This window comes from Hippopotamus amphibius, chromosome 3, assembly GCF_030028045.1.
Source record: "Hippopotamus amphibius kiboko isolate mHipAmp2 chromosome 3, mHipAmp2.hap2, whole genome shotgun sequence".
In the NCBI taxonomy this organism is placed as follows: Eukaryota; Metazoa; Chordata; class Mammalia; order Artiodactyla; family Hippopotamidae; genus Hippopotamus; species Hippopotamus amphibius.
The window spans coordinates 122520438-122538567 of record NC_080188.1 but is presented as its reverse complement, the minus strand read 5'-3'; the positions used below and the strand labels follow the sequence as shown (position 1 = coordinate 122538567).

Sequence of the window (18130 nt, the reverse complement as noted above, 5' to 3'; positions counted from 1 at the left end):
AGAGAATCTTTAATTATCAATAGGGCCTAATCCAGAAATTAGTACCTGGAGTGGCATATCAAGGATTTTCATCTGACCTGGGATGAGCCTCCCAGCACTGAGGGACAAAATTTGATCATGAAAATGTCTTCCGAATTCCTGACCAAGGGGAGAGGATCAGTCATCAGCAATTGCAGCCCTCCAACGTGAGCTGGTGAAACCTGAGGAAAATCAGGATGTAAATATACAGGATACAGGCCCCAGATAGCTGTGGTGCACATCAAAACAAAAAACAAAAAAGATTTCAATGAACCCAGGCTCTTGCATCTACCCATACATAGAAAATTGCTAAATTCCATAACTTGAGATGCAGCCTCCTGATAACTCTCAACTTTTAGGCTGTGAATATTTTTTAAATCTACAGGTGGAAAGTAGACACTTCCAAAGTGGAACAAAAGACGAATCTCAACATTTGGAACACTGACACCTATGGCGGATTGTGGGAAGACATTCAGGAGTCTTTCTGAAACCTTGAAAATGTTAAAGTATGTGGGCCGAGCGATGGGATTCAGAATGTCCTGCTTGAGCAGTGGAGGAGCTGAGGATGCGGGGCGTGGAGACTATGGGGGCATAGGCAGAGGGTTGGCCCTCTCTGGGGGCGCAGCCCCTTTCTCACTTGCACACCTCATATCACCCTGGTTGGCCCTGGAGGATGGCTGGTTAGCCAGAGACGGGTAAGATTCCTCAGGGGAGGAACAACCTAAGACAGGCACAGCCGCAGAGGAGCCAACAGGGGTGGGGCACAGAACCTTCCTTATATCACCCTGGTTGGCCCTGGAGGATGGCTGGTTAGCCAGAGACGGGTAAGATTCCTCAGGGGAGGAACAACCTAAGACAGGCACAGCCGCAGAGGAGCCAACAGGGGTGGGGCACAGAACCTTCCTTATATCACCCTGGTTGGCCCTGGAGGATGGCTGGTTAGCCAGAGAGGGTAAGATTCCTCAAGGGAGGAACAACCTAAGACAGGCACAGTCGCAGAGGGGCCAACAGGGGTGGGGCACAGACCCCTAATATCTGAGAGAGGTCTCCTGCCCCCAGGGCTGTTTTGCTCTCCACGCCCAGCTCAAATCCACACCTGCTCAACTCAGACCCAGGAGGCAAACAAAGATCATTGCCCCAGTCATGTGAAGCCTTTGATTGTTTATGGGATTAACCTGAGAAGTGTTAGCCAGGAAACAAATAAAAGCAACGTGGGATGAATCAGCAAGGCTCTTGATCCTAGAGGTCTTGAGCCCCCAGGTCCCATCTTTCTCTTCCGTCTGTGTCTGTGTTTTCTTCCAGCTTGCGGCACCCATCACTCACCTCCAGTCACCGAGCTGGTCTCGGCAGCGGATGCTCCGGGAAAGAACCATCTGACGGAGCAGTTAGAACGTTGCCACCCCTAATGCCACTAGATTGTGGAATGGACATTGACAGTGGGGAATTGTTACAGGGAAGAGCTAAATAAGACTCCATGCTAGATCTGCTTCTTTTACATTAACCTTTGTATTCTCTTGCTTTTGCTACAAGTTTAGAATGTTGCTTTATAGCCTGAAATATACAGGACAGCCCATTCTCCAACCTCTGACCTTTAAAGGTATAACACTTTTCCATTCATTAAAGTTGCAGAACAAAGAATAACATTTGCTTTGACAAGGGCAAGAACAAAGGATTCTGGCACCAAGAAGTCTGCAACAACCAATGACACCCCCTCCCCTTTTTAGTATAAAAGAAGCCTGAATTCTAACTCGGGCAAGATGGTTTTTTGACAGACACTAGTCTGCCATCTTCTCAGTCTGCCCGCTTTCTGAATAAAGTCGTACTCCTTGCCTCAACACCTCGTCTCCAATTCACTGGCCTGTTGTGAGGCCAGCAGAGTGAGCTTGGACTTGGTAACAAAATTCTTGTTGGTGGGAATGTAAAATGGTGCCATTGCTGTGGAAAATAGTATAGCAGTGCTCTACCCCCACACCAAATGAAAATAGAATTACCATATGATCCAGAAACTCCACTTCTGGGTTTATATCCAAAAGAATTGAAAGACGGGTATTGAAAGATATATTTTACAACCATGTTCATAGCAGCATTATTTATAATAGCTAACACGTGGGAGCAACCCAAATGTCCGTGGGGCCTGGCTCCAGCACTGAATGATCCTGAATACATTTCTTAAGCTCTGAGTGTCTGAGTTTTCATCTACAAATAAAGATAATGTTACCATGCAGAGCTAAATCGGACTCCATGTTAGATCTGTTTCTTTGACTTTAACCTTTGCTTTTTGCTGCTTTTGTTATTGTAGCCATACATGATGGCCCGCCTCTGGGAACACTGCCCCCTCTGCCTGAATGTTGAACTAAAGGGCCTCTGTTCAGCCCACCTGTGGACAGCCTGCCCTGCCCACCTGTGTGAATGGCTGAAATGAACACATCCCCTCACTGAGGCTGGTTATCCCCGGAGATCTTTTGTAAGACTGATGGCCCTTTCACTTTATTTCCTCACAGCCTCTCCCTCTCTGATTCTATAAAACAAACTGGCATCCAGACCCCAATAAGATGGTTTTTTGAGGAGACATTAGTCTGCCATCTTCACGGTTTGCTGGCTTTCTGAATAAAGTCGTATTCCTTGCCTCAACACCTTGTCTTCGATTCATTGGCCTGTCGTGCGGTGAGCAGAGCAAGTTTGGACTCGGTAACAATAATAATAGCAATTGTGGAATTGGTGACCCACTGACTCAATGGCCCCAACGTGCTTTCCTGTGCAGATTCCCCACAACTCTGACCCCACCTGTGCTCAGGGCGGCCCTGGGCTGCTTGGGCTTAGGCTGTGCTGCAGCCATCGGCTCTCCGCCTGGGAAGCAGGTTGACGATGCCCAAGGGAGGGATTTGTCCTGGCAGATCCTCAGCCAATGCCACTGCACTGATCATCCCCTCACCCTGACCATAAACAACTGCTCTGGCCTAATATAATATTTCATATTTACAGAGCCATGTTTACTCTTTCAGGTGAGCAATGATTAGGTGATTCTCTAAATCACTCTGGGTGGCACATAGGAGCAGGTCCTGTTAGCCCCCTGTACTCAGGAACAACCTGTATTTCTGGGGGAAAGTGTCACCAAGAAGCCATTGGCAGGGCTGGGGCTTCAGCTTCAAGGCCCATGTGATTCTGATTGTTTTCCATCTCCTCCTGCTGGTTTTGTTTTTTGTGTTACAGCGGCTGTGCTCCCGCCTGGAGGCTGCGCTGCCCTGGGTGCCCTGAGGCCAATAAGTGTAAGTAAAATGGTCTCCAAATATAATAGTTTCCAGTCTGATTCCAATGATGCTATGGTGTGTCTGTTGTATAAAGTGTTCCCAAGACTTCCCGTGCAGCAGAAAGTCTGCCACATCCCAGACTGAGCCCCAGGATTGTGAGGGCTGTGGGGCACTAAGTGGGCAAGGCTCTCGCCAACTTACTCCATGGGGATCACTGCCCTCTTCATCTCTAGGCTGTGATTTGCTGGCCCTGGTGGTGCCACAAGTTGAGCGCTTCAGGAGCTCTGGTCCTGCTGCAGCTGGGGCTGCTGATCTGTCCCTTGGCTTCCTGCTAATCAGGGCTGATTCCCCAAAACTCAAAGTCCTCTTGTAGGTCGGAACGGACCCTGGCCTGAGCTGAGAGAGCCTGTCTGCAGCTCTGAGGATATGAATTTCTTTCCCCAAGTCACTCATTAAGCTGCAGGGCCATGTCACAGGCCCGGATAAACAGCCAGGGAGGTCAGTGAAATGCTGACCTTGAAAAGAGCTTCACAGCCTTGCTCCAGGCTGTGGGCATTGGGCAAGATGACCTCTCCACAGTCTTGTGGTTCTTTAGGTCATTCTCTGCCTGTCACTTCTTCCAGAGGTGGATGACCTTGTCAGGCACATGTGCTTCTCACCATGTCACAAATTTCCTTACAGCACCTTCTGGGGCCTCAACATTCACAACTAGGGCAAATCCCAGCAAATCCCAGCAAATCCCAGCAAAGCATCCCACAAGAGACATGAGTGCAGATGCCTGTGAAAAAAACACAAGAACAATCAGGGCAGCTTTATTCATAGTAGCCTAAACTGGAAGCCTGCCAAAGGTCCAGCCACAGTGGAAAGGATAAAGAAATTTTGTAGTCACACAACAGGCTACTATGTTCATCAATTAAAAAGAATGGGCTCCTGCTACTTGCAAGAACTTTTTTTATGTTTAGTTATTTATGGCTGTGTTGGGTCTTTGTTGCTGTGCACGGGCTTTCTCTAGTTGTGGTGAGCCTGGGTTACTCTTCGTTGTGGTGCGAGGGCATCTCATTGCGGTAGCTTCTCTTGTTGAGGAGTGTGGCCTCTAGGCTCATGGACTTAAGTAGTTGTGACTCGCAGGCTCAGTAGTTGCGGTACATGGGCTTAGTTGCTCTGAAGCACGTGGGATCTTCCCAGAACAGGGCTTGAACCTGTGTCCCCTGCATTGGTAGGTGGATTCTTAAGCACAGTGCCACCAGGGAAGTCCTTACTTTCAAGAACTTGAAGGAATCTGACAGATATATGATGAGTAAAAGAAGGCGGATATGAAATACTACATTCTGTGTGATGGCATCTTAGATGAAGTTCAAGAACAGGCAAAACTAATACATGGTGATACAAGCCAGAATTGTGGTTACCTTGGGGTAGGGATACTCCTTGGAAAGGAGCCTAGGAAATTCCAGGGTGTTGGAAAAGCCCCTTGTCTGGGTGATAGTTATAGAGGGGTGTGTGTGTGTGTGTGTGTGTGAATTCTTCGTTATATGCTTAAGATTTGTGCACTTTATATGAAAAAATGCTAAACACTGCTAATTATTAGAGAAATGCAAATCAAAACTAAAATGAGGTACCACTTCAAACTGCTCAGGATGGACATCATTAAAAAGTCTAGTGAGGAATCAAGATGGCGGAGTAGGAGGACGTGCACTCACTCCCTCTTGCAAGAGCACCGGAATTACAACTAACTGGTGGACGACCATTGACAGAAAGACACTGGAACTCACCAAAAAAAAAACACCCCACATCCAGAGACAAAGGAGAAGCTGCAGTGAGACAGTAAGAGAGGCGCAATCACATGACAATCAAATCCCAAAAATGCTAGGTGGGTGACTTGCAAACAGGAGATTAGTTATACAGCAGAAGTCCACCCACTAAAGTGAGGGTTCTGAGCCCCATGTCAGGCTTCCCAGCCTGGGAGTCCAGCAAGGAGGGGAGGAATCCCCAGAGAATCAGACTTTGAAAGCCAACGGGATTTGATTACAGGACCTACACAGGACTGGGGGAAACAGACACTCCACTCTTGTAGGGCACACAAAAAAGTGTGCTCACCAGGACCCAGGGGGAAGGAGCAGTGACCCCATAGGAGACTGAATCAGACCTACCTGCTGGTGTTGGAGGGTTGCCTGCAGAGGAGGGGGCAGCTGTGGCTCACCAAGGAGACAGGCACTGGCAGCAGGGGTTCTGAAGAGTGCTCATTGGCATGAGTCATTCCCGAGTCCACCATTAGCTCCACCAAAAAGCCTGTAAGCTTCGGTGCTGCGTCACCTCAGGCCAAACGACCACCAGGGTGGGAACACAACCACACCCATTGGCAGACAAGCAGATTAAAGTGTCACTGAGCTCCACCCACCAAATCAGATTAAAGTTTTACTGCACTCCACCCACCCAGCCCAACCCAACATCAGTCCCTCGAATCAGGAAGCACCCATGAGCTTCCTAGACACCTTCCTCCACAAGAGGGCAGACAGCAGAATCAAGCAGTATCAGCAGTATTTCATCTTGTGGAACTGAAAATCATAGCCACAGAAAGACAGAGAAAATGAAAAGACAAAAGACTTTGTACCAGATGCAGGGACAAGATAAAACACCAGAAAAACAACTAAATGAAGAGGAGATAGGCACCCTTACAGAAAAAGAATCCAGAATAATGATGGTGAAGATGATCCAGGACTTTGAAAAAAGACTGGGTGCAAAGATCAAAAAGTTTCAAGAAAAGTTTATCAAACACCTAGAAGAATTAAAGAACAAACAAACAGAGATATGCAACACAATAACTGAGATGAAAAATACACTAGAAGGAACCAATAGCACATTAACTGAGGCAGAAGGGCAAATAAGTGAGCTGGAAGACAGAATGGTGATAATCACTGATGCAGAAAAGAATAAAGAAAAAAGAATGAAAAGAACTGAAGGCAGTCTAAGAGGCATCTGGGACAATGTTAAACGCACCAACATTCGCATTATAGGGGTCCCAGAAGGAGATGAGAGAGAGAAAGGACCTGAGAAAATACTGGAAGAGATTATAGTTGAAAACTTCCCTAAATGGGAAAGGAAATAGCTACCCAAGTCCAGGAAGCACAGAGAGTCCCAGGCAGGATAAACCCAAGGAGAAACACACCAAGACATATAGTAGTCAAATTGACAAAAATTAAAGACAGAGGAAAGTTATTAAAAGCAATAAGGGAAAAACGACAAATAACATACAAGGGAACTCCCATCAGGTTAACAGCTGATTTCTCAGCAGAAACTCTGCAAGCCAGAAGGGAGTGGCACAATATACTTAAAGTGACTAAAGGGAAGAACCTACAACCAAGAATATTCTACCTAGCAAGGATCTCATTCAGATTTGATGCAGAAATCAATAGCTTTACAAACAAGCAACAGCTAAGAAAATTCAGGACCACCAAAAGAGCCCTACAACAAATGCTATAGGAACTTCTCTAAGTGGGAAACAGAAGAAAAGGACCTACAAAAACAAAAACAAAACAACTAAGAAAATGGTAATAGGAACACACATATCAATAATTACCTTGAATGTAAATGGACTAAATGCACCAACCAAAAGACACAGATTGGCTGAATGGATACAAAAACAAGACCCATATATATGCTGTCTCCAAGAGACCCACTTCAGACCTAGGGATACATAGAGATGGAAAGTCAGGGGATGCAAAACGATATTCCATGCAAATGGAAATCAAAAGAAAGCTGGAGTAGTGATACTCATATCAGATAAAATAGACTTTAAAATAAAAATTGTTACAAGAGACAAGAAAGGACATGACATAAAGATCGAGGGATGTATCCAAGAAGAAGAGATAACAATTATAAATATATATGCACCCAATATAGGAGAGCCTCAATACATAACACAAATGCTAACAACTATGAAAGAGGAAATCAACAGTAACACAATCAGGGTGGGGTACTTTAACACCCCACTTACACCAATGGACAGATCATCCACACAGAAAATTAATAAGGAAACACAAGCTTTAAATGACACAATAAATCAGCTTGCTTTAATCGATATCTACAGGACATTACATCCAAAAACAGCAGATTACACATTCTTCTCCAGTGCACATGGAACATTCTCCTGGATAGATCACATTTTGGGTCATAAATGAAGCCTTGGTAAATTCAAGAAAATTGAAATCGTATCAAGCATCATTTCTGACCACAACGCTATGAGATTAGAAATCAATTACAGGAAAAACACTGTAAAAAGCACAAACACATGGAGGCTAAACAATACACTACTAAATAACCAAGAGATCACTGAAGAAATCAAAGAGGAAATCAAAAAATACTCAGAGACAAATGACAATGAAAACCCAACAATCCAAAACCTATGGGATACAGCAAAGGCAGTTCTAAGAGGGAAGTTTATAGCGATACAATAATACCTCAAGAAACAAGAAATATCCCAAATAAACAATCTAACCTTACACCTAAAGAAACTAGAGAAAGAAGAGCAAACAAAACCCAAAGTTAGTAGATGCAGAGAAATCATAAAGATCAGAGCAGAAGTAAATGAAATAGAAACAAAGAAAACAATAGCAAAAATCAATAAAACTAAAAGCTGGTTCTTTGAGAAGATAAATAAAATCGATGAACCTCTAGCAAGACTCATCAAGAAAAAGAGGGAGAGGACTCAAATCAATAAAATTAGAAAGGAAACAGGAGAAGTTACAACGAACACTGCAGAAATACAAAGCACCATAAGAGATTACTGCAAGCAACTATATGCCAATAAAATGGACAATCTGGATGAAATGGACAGATTCTTAGAAAGGTATAACCTTCCAAGACTGAATCAGGAAGACATAGAAAATATGAACAGACCAATCACAAGTAATGAAATTGACACGGTGATTAAAAATCTTCCAGGAAACAAAAGTCCAGGACCAGATGGATTCACAGGTGAATTTTATAAAACATTTAGAGAAGAGCTAACACCCATCCTTCTCAAACTCTTCAAAAAAAGTGCAGAGGAAGGAACACTCCCAAACTCATTTTATGAAGCCACCATCACCCTGATACCAAAACCAGACAAAGATACTACAAAAAAAGAAAACTACAGACCAATATTACTGATGAATTTAGATGCAAAAATCCTCACCAAAATACTAGCCAACAGAATCCAGCAACACATTAAAAGGATCATACACCATGATCAAGTGGGGTTTATCCCTGGAATGCAAGGATTCTTCAATATACACAAATCAATCAATGTGATACACCATATTAACAAACTGAATAATAAAAACCACATGATCATCTGAATAAGTGCAGAAAAAGCTTTTGATGAAATTCAACACCCATTTATGATAAAAACTCTGCAGAAGGTGGGCATAGAGGGAATCTACCTCCACATAATAAAGGCCATATATGACAAACCCACAGCAAACATCATTCTCAATGCTGAAAAACTGCAAACATTCTCTCTAAGATCAGGAACAAGACAAGGATGTCCACTCTCACCACTACTATTCAACACAGTTTTGGAAGTCTTTGCCACAACAATCAGAGAAGAAAAAGAAATCAAAGGAATCCAAATTGGAAAAGAAGAAGTAAAACTGTCACTGTTCACAGATGGCATGATATTATACATAGAAAATCCTAAAGATGCCACAGAAAACTACTTGAGCTAATCGATGAATTTGGTCAAGTTGCAGGATACAAAATTAACACACAGAAATCTCTTGCATTTCTGTACACTAACAATGAAAGATCAGAAAGAGAAATTAAGGAAACAATCCCATTCACCATTGCAACAAAAAGAATAAAATACCTAGGAATAAACCTAACCAAGGAGGTAAAAGACCTGTACTCAGAAAACTATAAGACACTAATGAAAGAAATTAAAGATGATACAAACAGATGGAGGGACATACCATGTTCTTGGATTGGAAGAATCAACATTGTGAAAATGACTATGCTACCCAAAGCAATTTACAGATTCAATGCAATCCCGATCAAGTTACCAATGGCATTTTTCACAGAACTAGAACAGGAAATTTTACGACTTGTATGGAAACACAAAAGACCCCGAGTAGCCAAAGAAAGATTGAGAAGGAAAGACGGAGTGGTGGAATCAGGCTTCCTGACTTCAAACTATACTACAAGGCTGCAGTGATGAAGACAGTGTGGTACTGGCACAAAAACAGAAATATAGATCAATGGAACAGAATAGAAAGCCCAGAGATAAACTATGATCAACTAATCTATGACAAAGGAGGCAAGGATATACAATGGAGAAAAGGCAGCCTCTTCAATAAGTGATGCTGGGAAAACTGGACAGCTACATGTAGAAGAATGAAATTAGAACACTTCCTAACACCATACACAAAAATAAACTCAAAATGGATTAAATACCTACATGTAAGGCCAGACACTATGAAACTCCTAGAGGAAAACATAGGAAGAACACTCTTCGACGTAAATAACAGCAAGATCTTTTTTGATTCACCCCCTAGAGTAATGGAAATAAAAACAAAAAAATTAAGTGGGACCTAATGAAACGTCAGTGCTTCTGCACAGCAAAGGAAACTATAAGCAAGAGGAAAAGACAACCCACAGAATGGGAGAAAATATTTGCAAACTAATCAACAGACAAAGGACTGATCTCCAAAATATATAAACTGTTTATCCAGCTCAATATCAAAAAAACAAACAATCCAATCAAAAAATGGGCAGAAGACCTAAATAGGCATTTCTCCAAAGAAGACATACAGATGGCCAAGAGGCACATGAAAAGCTGCTCAACATCACTAATTATTAGAGAAATGCAAATCAAAACTACAATGAGGTATCACCTCACACCAGTTAGAATGGGCATCATCAGAAAATCTACAAACAGTAATGCTGGAGAGGGTGTGGAGAAAAGGGAACGCTCTTGCATTGCTGGTGGGAATGCAAATTGCTACAGCCACTGTGGAGAACAGTATGGAGGTTCCTTGCAAAACTAAAAATAGAACCACCATATGACCCAGCAATCCCACTGCTGGGCATATACCCAGAGAACACCATAATTCAAAAAGACATATGCACTCCAATATTCATGGCAGCACTATTTACAATAGCCAGGACATGGAAGCAACCTAAATGTCCATCAACAGATGAATGGATAAAGAAGATGAGGTACATATATACAATGTAATATTACTCAGCTGTAAAAAGCAGTGAAACTGGGACGTTTGTAGAGACATGGATGGACCTAGAGACTGTCATACAGAGTGAAGTGAGTCAGAAAGAGAAAACCAAATATCGTAAAATAACACGTATATGTGGACTATAGAAAAAGGTATAAATCAACCAGTTTGCAAGGCAGAAATAGAGACCCAGATATAGAGAACAAACATATGGACACCAAGTCGGGAAAGCGGGGAGAGCTGGGGGGAAGAATGAATTGGGAGATTGGGATACCTAATTGTACACTCTAAATATATGCAGTTTATTGTAAAAAATGAAAAATTAAAAATTAAAAAGAAAATAAATTAAGAAAGAGTCAAAGGCCCACCACATCGGTGAAATTTTTACGACTTCCATAACAATTTAAGGACATCTTTTTCCAAGTAAAGGACAAAGAAAAGGACAAATTGTACCTCTTGCCACTAAGAAGGAAGCATAAAGCCTGGTAGGGCCCTTCAGGTTCTTGAAGTTGCATAGTCCACACTTGGGAATACTACTCACTCATTTACTGTTGACATAGAAGGATGGCTAGTTTCGAGTGAGGTTCAGTAGAGCGAAAGTTTTCTACAGCAGGTCCAGGCTGAAGGGCAAGGAGCCCTGCTGCTTGGGTCATACAAACTGGCAGCCCTCTACCACACTATTAGAGGTATCTGTGCTCTGGAAAGATGTGTGGAGTTTATTTTAAATCTCCAAAGCAGAATCACATGATAAACCCTTAAAGCTCTGAAAGAAGGCTATGTCATCTGCAGCAAAGAACTTGAAAATCAGCTCCTGGCATGCAGGAGACCATAGGACATCAAATAACCACGTGGCCAGAGCTGCCCATCATGAGCTGGCTCCTGTCAGAGCCACCAGATCATAAAGTCAGCAATGCATTTTAAGACAGGACCAGAGGACATAGGTAAGCTGAATGAGCCAATTACCGAGATTCCCATGCTTCCTGGGACTCAGATATCAGTACCTCTCCTTAGCTCACATGTATGACTCTATACTGGGTCCTTTAGGACCAGCTGGTGGAGGAGGAAAATGGCCAGCCTGGGTCACATATACGTCAGCTTAATATGTGGATGCAAGTGAAAATGGACTTCTGCAGTGTTGCTGCTCCAGACCATGGCAAAGGGAAATCCTCCCAATGGGCATAACTTGATGAGTGTGGAAAGAGGAGTGGCCTTGGATAAGAATATATATAAACTCACGGACAGTAGTGAATGGCTTGGCTAGTTGGTCATGGGGGCTGGGGGTGGGAAATATTGGAAGATCAGGATCAAAGAGGTCAGGGGAAGAGGCATGTGGGAAAGCCTGTGGTGGTGAGCGCAAGGGGCAAATATCTGTATCTCATGTCATCCGCCACCGTGGAAGAGGCACCAAGCACTCAAGGGGTTAGAGCGACTCAGCGGAGTCACATCAGCCGCCTCCATCACCAGCCATTCCAGGGCTGACGCGGTTGTGCACACACAGTGTAGCCATGCCGGCCAAGATGGAAGTTACGCAGGAGTTCCAGGCACGACCTCATCTCTCACCCTCTACTGCCACGGCTGAGTATCCAATCTGCCGGCAGAGAACATAACCAGCAGGAGTCAGGCTGTACTGGCTTGGGAGAGTCAGCTGGTCACTTCTCAGGACTGTTCTGAGTCAGCTGATGTCACGTTAGTTGCTTCAAATTGGCCATGGTGGGGGTATTTACAACACAGAGATCACCAGATGCTACAAATCAGAGTTCCCACACCTCTCTCCCCTTGCTTAGAGTGCAGGTTGTTAAACAGTTACTGGCACACTGCTGAATAGAGACCAGAGCTGAGCCCCTGATGTGGCGCTACCCCTTGAGGACGCCAACCAGCCCTTTGTTGGCAAGTTGATTACACTGGACTTCTTTCACCTTGAAAGGGTTAGCAATTTATCTTGACTGTAATTGACACATACTGGGGTCTTTCCTGCCCACAAGGCCTCATCCAGCAATGTTATCTGAGGGCTCATGGGTTCAATCAACAACCACAAGACTCCACGTCATCTAGCACATGACTAAGGAACATACATTAGAGCAAAGGAAGTGTGGCATTGGGCACGTGGCCATGGAATCCACTGGCCCTACCACAGATGGCACCACCTAGAAGCTGGTAGATTAACAGAATAACATAACAGGCTTTTGAAGGTACAACTGAATTACCACCCTGCAAGCAATACCCTAAAAAGATGGGGTGCCATCCTCCAAGATGCAGTATACATCCTAAATTTTTTTTTTTTTTTTTTTTTTTGGCTGCATTGGGTCTTCATTGCTGCACACGGGCTTTCTCTAGTTGTGGCAAGCAGGAGCTACTCTTTGTTGTGGTATGTGGGCTTCTCTTGTTGTGGAGCACAGGCTCTAAGCACACAGGTTCAGTAGTTGCAGTTCACAGGCTTAGTTGCTCCACGGCATGTGGGATCTTCCTGGACCAGGGATTGAAACCATGTCCCTTGCATTGGCAGGCAGATTCTTAACCACTGTGCCACCAGGGAAGTCCTACACCCTAAATTAATGACCTTTATAAGGTGCTATGTTCTCAAAAGGTAGGATACATGGGTCCAAGAATCAAGGGGTAGAAGTGAGAGGCCCTGCTTACCTCCAGTGACTCAACCTAGGAAATTTGTGCATCTGAATCCTAGAACTATGAGAAATGCGGGTTTAGATCCTGGTTTCCAGAGCCAGAACTGCCACCAGGAGACTTAGCAAGAGCCCCATTAAGCTGTAAGCTATGGTGTGTTCCTGATCACTTTGGGATATTTATGCCCACAGAGAAGCAAGAAAAAAAGTCACCATCATGGTGGGGATAACTGCCCCCATATATCACAAAGAGATAGGACTTTTGTTACACAATAAGGGCAGGGAAAATTGTGTTTGGCATCCAAAATAATCCACTGAGGGCATCTTTTGATAACCCCTTGCCTGATTTTCTGGGTAGACTTTATTGAGGTAAAATTTATGTACAAGAATATTCACTATTTTTGAGTGAATAATTTTATGTTTTGACAAATATATATCTAGTAATTTAACCACTACCACAATCATACTTTCACATCTTCTCCAAAAGTTTCTCTCTTACCCCTTGGCCTCTGGCAACCACTACGTGCTTTCTATCACTATTGTTTTGCTTTTCCTAGAATATCATATAAATGGGATCATACAGTATATAGTTCTTTGTGTCCGACTTCTCTCATTTCATTTCTCAAAAGCATGACTGCTTTTGAGATTCCTCTACATTGTTGCCTGTAGCAGTAGTTTTTTCCTTCTCACTGCTGAGTTGTATTCCATTGTCTACCACAATTAGTTTCTCCATTCACCAGCGGCTGGGTATTAGGATTATTTCCAGTCTTTGGCTATTATGAATAACGCTGTTATGAACATTAGGTACAAGTCTTTCTATGGACAAATACTTTCTTCTCTCTTGGGCAAATGCCCAGGAGTGGAATTGCTGGGTCATATGGTAAATCTGTACTTAACCTTATAAGAACCTCCTAACTGTTTTCTGAGGTGGCTGGACCACTTCCCATTCCAACTAGCAGTGTATAAGAGTTCCAGTTGCTCCACATCCCCATGCTTTTTATTTATTTATTTTGTTTATTTATTTATTTAAATTTATTTACTTATTTATTGGCTGTGTTGGGTCTTCATTGCTGCGTGCAGTCTTTCTCTAGTTGTGGAGAGCAGGGGCTACTCTTCGTTGTGGTGCGCGGGCTTCTCATTTCAGTGGCTTCTCTTGTTGCAGAGCATGGGCTCTAGGTGCATGGGCTTCAGTAGCTGTGGCACGTGGGCTCAATAGTTGTGGCTCTCGGGCTCTAGAACACTGGCTCAGTAGCTGTGGCTCACAGGCTTCATTGCTCCGTGGCATATGGGATCTTCCCGGATAAGGGCGCGAACCCGTGTCCCCTGCATTGGCAGGCGGATTCTTAACCAGGGAAGCCCACCAATGCTTTTTATTTTCAGTCTTTTTAGTTTTAGTCATTCTAGTGATTACAGTGGCATCTCGTTTTAATTTGCATTTCCCCAATAACTAATGACGTTATTTAGCATATATATATATTTGGTGAAATGTCTTATTTGCCACCCATATGTATTCTTTGCTGCAGTGTCTATTGGCATATTTTGACACCTTTTCCTGGGTTTGGTATCTTCCTATAAATGAGTTGTAAGAATTCTTTACATATTATGTGTATAAGTCCTTTGATTGATATACATTTCACAAATATTTTCTCTCAGTCTGTGGCTTGACATCTCATTTTATTATTAGTGCATTTGAAGAGAAAACATTATTTATATTTTATCAAGTCCAATTTATTAATTTTTTTCCTTTTAGAGTTCATGTCATTTTGTGTAGTCAAGAAATCTTTTCCTAACTCAAAGTCACTAAGATTTTCTCCTATGTTTTGTTCTAGGTTTGTTTTTTGTGTGTTTTTTTTTTTTTTCTGTTTTGTTTTATTTTTTAGATTTTTTTTTGATGTGGACCATTTTTAAAGTCTTTATTGAATTTGTTACAATATTGCTTCTGTTTTATGTTTTAGTTTTTTTGTCTGTGAGGCATGTGGGATCTTAGCTCCCTGATCAGGGATTGAACTCGCACCCCCTGATTTGGAAGGCAAAGTCTTAACCACTTGACCACCAGGGAATTCCCTGTTCTATGTTTTTCATAGTTTTAGCTTTTACACTTAGTTTTATGATTCTTTTACAGTTTTTTTTTTTTTTAATATATATAAATGGGAAGCGTTTCCTCAGCTTCTATTTTCTGGAAGATTTTGTGTAGAACTGACATTTTTTTTTCCTTAGATGTTAGGTAGAATTTACTAGTAAAGCCATTAGAGCCTAGAGTTTTTTGTGGGAAGGCTTTAAAAAAAATGAACTAAATTTCTATACTTTGTTCAGAGTCCTTTGGTTTTAACCTAATGTCCTTTTTCTGTTCCAGAATCTTATCCAGGACATCACATCACATTTAGTCACCCTGTCTCCTTAGGCTCTTCTTGGCTGTGACAGTTTCTCAGACTTTCCTTATTTTGATGACCTTGACAGTTTTGAGAAGTACCGATCAGATACTTTGTGGAACACTCCTCACATGACATTTATCTGATGTTTTTCTCATGATTAGACTGCGGTTGTGGGCTCGGGATAGGAAGATCACATATAGATCAGTGAAACAACAGTCATCAATGGTTTAGGCTTCCCCAATAAAAAGACTCAGAATGCGGTAGAAATAATGTCAAACTATAGGCTACTTATAGGAGACCCACTTAAAACAAAATGACCCCAAGAGGTTAAAAATTAATGGGATGCCAAGGGCAAAGTAAAAAAAGGCAATATTAATATCAAAGCAGAGGGACTTCCCTGGTGGTCCTGTGGTTAGGACTCTGCGCTTCCACTGCCGGGGACACAGGTTTGATCCCTGGTTGGGAACTAAGATCCTGCATGCTGTGTGGCTCGGCCTAAAAAATACCCCAAAAAACCAAAAACACAAGACAGAAAAACAAAACAAACAAACAAAAAATCAAAGCAGAAATCTTTATTTGATGTCAAAGACACTGTTCTTTTAGAGCTATGCGAACTCCACCTCTCCACCTCTCTGAAGCCAGCACTTTTGGGGGAGGGAAAGGCTCAAGGCGCAATTGCCAAAGATCCAGGTCCTCAAAGTGGTAGGACAGGTTGAGGGTTTCCTACTCCATCAGGTCACAAATGATTGGAATGGCATCTCACCAGCTTTGGAGGAAGTAGACACCTGAGAGATCCGCTCCCATTCTTCTCTGGTGACTTCAAATCCCCTCTGTCTCCCCAAAGAGAGCCAGTTAGAGTTAAGAGGCTGGAGAGACTCAGTGGAGATGCCTTGTCAGCCCTGGTTAACCAGGCAACTGGCAAAATCACTTCCCCTCTCTGGACCTCCATTTCCTTAACTGCTCAAGGAGTTTTGACTTTCTGGTCTCCGAGTTCCACGTTTGCACTAAAATGTGAGGGTGCTTCCTGTTCATTTTCTTTTCCCTCTTTTGTTGTTTGTTTTTTTTTAAAGTTTCTATTCAACCAGTGTTACTGATCACGTGCCAAGCCCAATGGGCATGGGAGGTATGGGGCAACCTGAGTTTCTGCCCCAGGGACACTCTGCCAGCCCACGCTGCCCACCTGGTTGGCAGAGGGCTCTGTGGGTGATGCCCCAAAGGGCTGCTCCACCCACATATTCTCCCCAGAGTCAAGGGCGCACTCCAAGGGGAGCATTGGGTGCCCTCTTTTCATGTTCCCCTTGGCAGGCTTCCTATCACCCAAGAAGTACTAATCCTTCTAACTCTGGCTGTACCCCTGACTCAATCACTTTGGTCCTCCATTTCTCTAGCTGAATAACCCTTACCTTTCCCTACCTTAGTTATACAGATAAATAAAAGGCCAGATAAAAATGCTTTGAAAGCTTAAGACACAAAACTACTTTTTTTTTACATAAAGATTTTCCTTTAAGTTTCTTTTAAAAATTAGTACCAAATATCAAATAATTTTTTAATTAAAGTATAGTTTATTTACAATGTTACATTAGTTGCAGGTGTATAACAAAGTTATTCAGTTATACATACATATATATCTATTTTTTTCAGATTCTTTTCCCTTACAGGTTATTATAAAATATTGAGTGTAGGCCTGTTGCAGAGGCACTGAAAGAGAGGGAGAGGCTACGCGCGCGGTTCCCCCCCCCCCCCCCCCGCCCGGGAGCCTGCAGCCTCCAGCCGCCATCATGGCCGGGCAGCTCTCAGGGACGGGCACTCCTCTCCGCGGACCTCCTCCCTCCTGTCCTCTCGGTCCGTCACCCCACCGGCAACAATGTTTCTCACCCTGAACCAGCTCTCCGGTTCCCACGCTCCCGCTCCTGGACCCTCCGTTCAGCCGCGGATCGATGTCTCGGTCCGGAAACGCTGAGCTGCGCTGCGGACCCTCCGTATGTTTCTCACTCCCTCCCGTCTGCCACAGCTCCGCCCCTTCACCCTCTTTGAGCCGTCGTAGATGCCTCCCTACCGGCTATGTCGGGCTCCCCGCAGTCCTTTCTGGTGTCCGAGGCCGTCTGCTGGTGTTCAGCTGGCTCTCTGTGGGAATGACTGCGTCCTTCCGTGCATTCCCAATGCATCTGTGGAGAGGGATGCACTCCACGTCTCTCTACTTCGCCACCATCTTTTCTCTCCTAAGATACTGAAACCCCTACCAGGTTGAAGAAGTTAACTACACGATGACCAGACAGTAACCATGCCATAAGCTGCTCCATATTACACAATTCTGAGAACTGGCCTCAAGGAAATGGGAACAAACCGACCCTGGAATTGAAGATTAACTGCACTGAGAACAATGAAGATGATGCTGATCAGAACACCACATGACTAATTTCAGGATGACTGTCGGAGCTGACTCTGCAGTTCTGCATGTAGCCCCCTCACTCTGTCTATACACCCCTGAATCTCCCCGTTAAGCTCTTGCTCCCTGAGCAGCTGTGGGAAGTTGGCTTTAGGACACGAGTCTGCCTTCTCCCCAGGTTGCTGGCCTCCTGAATAAATCAACCTTTCCTTTCCTAAAAAAAAAAATACTGAGTGTAGTTCCCTGTGCTGTACAGTAGGTCCTTGTTGGTTATCTATTTTATGTA

General features: G+C 43.5%; 2 long non-coding RNA genes across 2 annotated transcripts in view; one reads left to right on the top strand and one right to left on the bottom strand.

Annotated features, from left to right (window-relative positions):
- Positions 1 to 18130, bottom strand: part of LOC130849056 (uncharacterized) — a 109706-nt gene that overhangs the window by 39370 nt on the left and 52206 nt on the right. The window lies entirely within an intron of this gene.
- Positions 815 to 17193, top strand: LOC130849057 (uncharacterized). Its single transcript, XR_009052668.1, has 3 exons — positions 815 to 842; positions 3229 to 3284; positions 17100 to 17193. It is a non-coding gene; the product is annotated as an uncharacterized LOC130849057 (long non-coding RNA).